This window comes from Hibiscus syriacus, unplaced genomic scaffold (assembly GCF_006381635.1).
Source record: "Hibiscus syriacus cultivar Baekdansim isolate YM2019G1 unplaced genomic scaffold, ASM638163v2 tig00010204_pilon, whole genome shotgun sequence".
Classification (NCBI taxonomy): domain Eukaryota; kingdom Viridiplantae; phylum Streptophyta; class Magnoliopsida; order Malvales; family Malvaceae; genus Hibiscus; species Hibiscus syriacus.
The window spans coordinates 127264-134500 of record NW_024062209.1 but is presented as its reverse complement, the minus strand read 5'-3'; the positions used below and the strand labels follow the sequence as shown (position 1 = coordinate 134500).

The 7237-nt window shown below is 32.3% G+C and overlaps 1 pseudogene; it reads right to left on the bottom strand.

Annotated features, from left to right (window-relative positions):
• LOC120203610 lies at positions 1-6884 on the bottom strand (annotated as a pseudogene).
• Between the last annotated feature and the right edge of the window lie 353 nt (positions 6885-7237).

Genomic DNA, 7237 nt, shown 5'->3' with positions numbered 1-7237 from the left:
TCAACCACGTTTTTTGTCAAAACCCATTTCCATGCCAAGGGCTCTATATTTCTCAAGGCTTCAGGTGTAATGTATTCTAATACGGGCATGTGGCGCTTTGATGGTCTCAAATACAGACCGAATGTCATCACATCAACACCTGCTGCTCGAACCTTCTCCATTGTTTTCACAACTTGATTAGGCGTTTCTCCACATCCTAACATTATTGAAGTCTTGGTAAGTGTTCCAGCAGGAGCATACTCTTTGGCCATCTTTAGAACATCCAATGATTGCTTAAAATTAGCTCGGTCATCACGTACATCCCTTTGAAGTTCTTCAACAGTCTCAATATTGTGAGCAAAGACATCCAACCCAGATTTTGTAACTTTCTCTACACAGCCGGCATCTCCCCGGAAATCAGGAACCAAGGCTTCTATAAGCATTTTAGGCTTCAAAGTTTCAACTTCTCAACCTTTTCCGCAAAATGCCCACTTCCTTGATCAGCCAAACCATCCCGGTCCACGCTTGTAATCACCACGTAATCCAAACCCCACGATGAAATTTTAATGGAAACTTGGTATGAAACTACCAAGTGATTACGATAAAGAACCAAGGATTGAAGCTTTAATGGAAGTGGAGAACCTTAGATAAGATGTTTTGTCAAACCCAAATGGTGGTGGATAGAAAGTTAAACGGATGAAACTAAGTTATTTATAGAATGCTGGAATGAAACCCTTTCTTTTGTATCTGGCAAGCAAAATTAGTGTGTGGATCCCATGGACTCACATGTCATGTTAGATTTTTTTTTTTAAGAAATGGCAACTTGCCTTCAACCATAGAAAGTGTCGGTTGAGCTTGGTTTCCCATTATCCTCATTATCCATTTTAAAACCTAACTTTTCTTTAAAATATCTCATAATTTGCGGCCCTCTTTTATTTTGACTAAAATAATATTTATCAGTAAGATCTAAATCAACTAAAAATCGATTTCTCATTCTCTAGAACCATCTTAAATTAACAATAATCAAGGACAAATTATATTCAAGGTCCCCAAATCTTCATAATATTTCCGGTGAACCTAATAATTTTTTTAAAACTGTTATTTCAAACTTCATAAAAATATAACCCCATATTAGGGTGTGACATTTCGAGTCCAATCGAACCAAATAGATCCAATCATTATAGTAGTTTGTAAGAACTCCGACAGGAACACTTCACGGATATCGATTTCCTAATACTGACTGCATTATTTAGTTAAACAGTCCACCTTCAGAAATCTTCATTGAACGGATCTTGAGTAGACATATATGTGTTCATATGACATTTATTCTTATTCTCGATTGTAATAGTAGCAAGCATGATCGAAATGTTTGGGACGTGCTTCAACCTTTAGGGACGATACAACCTTTAATTTTTTTTTTATCAATATTTCCATAATTTAACCAAATGCATCCGATTATTATAGACCATAAAGATAGTTAGGTCATTTGGGTATTTGAGGTTAATTTAGTCATTTCAAAACTCAAGGGTATTTCGATTATTTTGGAGCTCAAGGGTATTTTGATCATTTTCATAGTTCATGGGTATTTTAGTCACTTTCGAGTTAAGAGATATTTCAATGCTTTCATTTAATTAAGTCTTTTCATTTTTTTCAGTCATTACGAACAATTCATACATATAAAATGCTTCTGGTAAATTAATCTTTAGGTGTTTGCTAAGAAATTAGAAATTCTAGGTCTAGTCCCTTCTCAGAGGTTATGAAACTAATTATTAGGAATTTTCTGAACATGTCAGAAATTTAACAGGTGAATCAGTAATTTATTAGGTTAAATATGAATTCTCATGATACTTTCACTATTAGTGTCAGTCTGTGCCATTATTACATCTCAAGGGTAATTTTATAATTTCTTATTTTGGTATTTTATGTATTAAAACTTTTAACGAGAACAATTAGAATTTAGAGTTTCTAAGGTTAATTGTTTTTTCGATTAATCACTGAGCTTAGAATCATTTCTTATCAGACTTCTAGTTTCTTATATGATTCATCCGAGTCTTATTCAGTTTACTTATTTTTTACCGTATTCAGATCGAGTTTAGAAAAAATTAACTATACATATGTGACCAAACATATTCATCCATGCATTAACCAATACCAACATGTACCGTAAAGCATGCATAGGGTAGTAAAGTATTACATCGATTCCTGACCTACATCGATTAGACAGTTTTACACCATTTGATCACTCTCAAATTTGAATCTAACGTCCAATAATATATCAGATACATAGCAGAACAAATTGCATTAGAAATATAACTTAAACGCGAAAATCAGAAGGTAAAATATTAAAAATAGCTTATCGGATTTAAATTTGACAAAACAGACCCCAAAAATATACTCAAAACTTCAAAAAAATCAAGATAGGTGTTCCTGGAAAAGTCAACGGTCGATCTACAGCGATCAACGACCAACAGTCAACTGTGACTCAGCTTAGCTCGTCTCAACTCACGGCTTGACTCAGCTCACATCTTAGACCGATTTGGGCGATCTGGACTGATTTAGGCAGTCTGGATCGGTTCAGATCGGTTATGGAAGACCCATGAAGCAACGAAACCCACGCGTATAAGGGTAGTGCGTGCAGCAGCTCCGGTACTCAGACACGGGTAGATACCCGATTACTCGAATTAATGAGTACCCGGATTTTAAATGTGTGAAATGTAATTTTCATTTTAAAATATCGGGTATCCTATTACTCGAATTAATGAGTACCCGGATTTTATGGAACCCAACTTGCAGATACCCGATTATTATGGGTCAAATCACAGGCCAATTTTTTAATACCAGAAAATTCCGGGTATCCAATATTTTGGGTACTCAAATATCAACGCCCCTTGTTGACGTCTACTTTACTTTTAAAATCTTTATTTCAATCAAATTTCTATTTATTAAATCTAACTAATACTTTTCGTATTTAATGTGGACAATAAATGAATTGAAACAATAACAACTTTTAAATGCGTATAATAGTCGAATTCGAATTTGAAGTTAAATTTTGAATGCAAATATTATACAAATTAAAGAATATTTTATCCAACACTAGAATCATTATGCAACCAGTGAAGGAGAAAAACTTCCATGTGTCTCAGAATCGTTAAGATTAGTGCAACGTTTGCAAATATGTTAGAATTTTACAAAGTTAAATCAATGAGAATATTGATGTAGTTAGACATTTTGTTAAACTACGGAGTTCCCTAAAATTATTTACTATTTTAAATAACGGCGAAAACGATTTTTCCAATGTTAACCACTAGAGATGGACTAAGAGGTGGTTGGGTCTATCTTAAAATTTTTAAATTATCTTATATTTTATATTTTTTATATTTTTTATTGATAATATATTTTCATTTCCTAAAATTTTATAAATTTATATTTTCCTAAAATTTTGAAAATTTATACTTCAAACATAAAATCATTTATATGTGCTTGTTAATTACTATTGCGAACAGAAAATTGAAGTCTAGGTCCACCCTAACAGAAAATAAAGCATCACCTAATGATGGCGATTTCAATGAACTTTTACCGTGGATTTCACTTTTTTGGTTTCCTTGATGTATACTCTACCCAACTTATATACAAGCCGTTAGCTTTAATCATTTAAATAGTAATTAATTATTTCTTAATTACTTCTGTTTAATGAAGTTTGGCCACATTAAAGAGCTTCCACTATTGTCAAAATTGTGTTAATAGTTTGGCATCTTTCCCTTTCTTGTACCTTCCATAGCCATTTTCCATAGGGGTGTATTTGGTTTGATTCAGTTTTTTACTAAAAATTCAACCGAACCGAAATAAACGATTTTTAAAAATTAAACCGAAAATGAAACCGAATGGTTAAAAAACCGAATTATGTGAAATCGATTTTTTTGTTCGGTTCGGTTTGCTAATGCGGCTTTTCGGTTCGGTTTGTCAATTTTTCATTGAAAATTTCACTTGAAACTATAAATTCAACAAAAAAATTGTCTATTCGGTTCAATATGAAACAAGTGTGTTTCATATGGAAAACCCGAACTAAACCAAATCAATAGAATTGATTCTTTAAATCAACCCGAAATAGAACCGTTTAAAGGTAAACCCAACCCAAACCAAACCGTTTTACTCGGTTCGTGTCGGATTTTTGATTTTCTCGGTTTCGTTGCTCAGCCCTAATTTTCCACGTGAAAAACTTGGTTTTTGGATGTACTATGTTGAAGTTCTAAGCCTGCAAAGATTAAGATCAATGGACATAGACGGGACGCAGGGACGGAGCCAAAATTAGATTTCAACAGAGGCCAAATATTTTTAACAACTTTAAGTTATATATATAATTTTACCTTTATTATTTGTTTATTTCAAAAAATATAAATGATAACATCAAATACGCATAGTTCTATATTTATATGAAATAATAAATTAAAAAGTAAAGTAAAGTAAATAATAAAAAATATGATTTTAAAAAATGCAAAAGATATAACTATCACACAATCATAATAAAAAGCGTCGTTCCTTCAAATCTCAAAATGCATCCACAATCGATGTTGTACTAAACCTCCTTGCAACATCTCTTTCAATGTTGATAAGCATCTAACTCTCAAAAAATTCATCATCCATTTTGTTTTGAAGTGTTGTCTTGATGATATTAATTGTAGAAAAAGCTCTTTAAGCACTTATTGTAAAAACTGAGAGAGTCAATAGAAGTTTTACCGTTTGTAATATATATGGTTAAGTGTTCACTTTCCTAGTATCCACCAACCACTAACTTAGGTCAGATATTGTCAACAATTTTCTTAGACCTGAATTCCAAGATAACTCCACCTCATAATGACGCAATTCTATATGTAAATCATTCTTTTCAACTTCCGTGAAATCCTTCGGATAAAATTTATTCACAAGATTACAAATGTCTTCAACCTTGAAAATTTTGTCACCATCTCTTGGCTCCAAAGCACAACCAAGAGTTAGTGACTCTATCGACTTCTCATTAAATCTATTGTTTAATTGTTGTAGTTGAACATCAACTGTAGCATAAAATTTTTCTTCTCGATAATGATGCTCAACTGTAAAATGATCTTGTTGGCGACTAGCGCAACCTCCTCTTTCTCTATAAATATAACTCATATCTGGGATATCTATGTTGCGACTTTCACAAAATTAGGTAACCAACATAAAAAGATTATTCCATCCATCATCTCTAAATTTATGCAAAGTATCTTTGAATTCTCAATAAGATGATGTGAATTCAAATATCCTAAGATTTTCGTTGTAATGATTTGAGAAAGTGAATCAGTGATTTCTAATATTTTCTTCATAAGATGTAAAATGAAGACAAAATCAAAGGAAGTCAAAGTCTCTAAGTTGTCGCCACTTCTCCACATTCAGAGGATGTACTTCCATCATCAATGAGTTTATATAGAACAACCTAAGTGGCACTAAACATTTTATCAAGCTTGAAATTCATCTCAAGTAAGAACCCCATCAAGTATCACATGCCCTCTTCAAATTACTTGTTTGATTCAAACCAATTCTAGTTTCAAGTCGTTCTTCTTCAATCAATGATTTATCTCGTCAAATAAGCATTTTTTAGTTCATCGATGCGCTTATAAGAGGCAAGAAAACATTGATAATAAAGGATAACTTGGACAAAATTGATAAACATGTATGACCTCTTTCGCTGCAGCTACTAATGCCAACTGTAAACGATGGGAAAAACAATGCACATAGTAAGCAAAAGGACACTCATGCTAAATAATGCTTCTAACCCATTCAACATTCCTCGCATGTTACTTGCACCGTCATAACCTTGGCCTCGAATATTCTTATATCAAAGAAATAACGAGAAAGAACGAAAAATCTCATATTTTAAAGTCTACTGAAGTATTAGGAATATGAATAATGCTAAAAAATGTTCCTTTACTAGACCGAAATTATTACCGTAAAATAATAATCATTTGTTGTTTTCTTGATACATCCTTTGTTTCATCAATATAACACAAAATTTGTTCCTTTATTCTAACCAATTTCTTCAGGCGAAGTGTAAGAAGCATTTTTTGGAGCATTTTCTACTATAACGTTTTCAACATCTTTACTATAAGAGGCTAATTGTTTCACGAGTTCAATAAAATTTCCTCGGTTAGATGAAGATTCACTCTCATCACGACCTCTCATTGGTAGCCCTTTTAATGCTACCCAACGCAATGCATCTATAGAAGTTTCAAGTCTAAGCCTATTATTAGCAATTTGTAATGATGTTTGCTTATGCAACACTTGTGGCAGGTGTCTAGACTGGTTAAGAAAATCCTTCAATTCTTGCTCAACAATTTTTTGAGGTGAATTAGGTTCTGAACCTACTTGTATCTTTAAAATAACAACTTTTTCCATTTACTTTCTTCCAATTTCGAAAGCCATTCATAGTGAAGTCTTGTGTGACGGATGACTATCTGGTTTGTTAAAAAGAAAGAAAATAAAACAGAAGGCAACATCATTTTTAGGAGAATATTCTAACCATGAACGAAAGTTTTTGTACCTTGAAGCTTGAAATCGGTGAGGGTGAGAAACATGTCCAGATGTTTTTGAATTCAGAGATACTGGTTGATATGGGCCCTCAGCATATAAACTCTTCGAATTGCATTTCTTTATTGTTTAGAAGGATATTCTCATATTTGCTTGCGCTTACCAGGATCTCGCTCCAAGTAATTAGAGTTTGTACTTAGTTTCTGATTTCTAGCTATCTTTAAAGGTCTATCTTCTGAAGGTGAAATGTCAATAGGTGTACCAGTTGAAGTTTCAGTTGTTGTACTTGTATATTTCAAAGTTTCCCCGCTTTTTCTCTTAAAAAGCTCAATAATTGTTGGATTGTTTCCCATGGAAAGCTGCATCTATATAAAATTAATTCACGAACATAAAAAAATAATCAAATTTCGTAATCACCATTCACCTTAACAATTATTAAATTAACTAAAGGAATACTAAAATTAAATATAATATCAAATAATTCTAATTAAAAAATAATAAATATAATATTATTTAATTACATACCTTTAAAAATTGAGTGTCGAACAATGGAGAATAATATTAAAGCAATATTGGAGGAGCTTTATTGGATGGGAAGGGGTGATTAACTCAAGGTTTTTCTATGAAAGATTTGAATATTTTACTCTATTATAAGGTTTTTGCCGGCTCCTACAATTATATTAGTACTAGGGTAAAAATATAAAATTGGAGCAGGGGT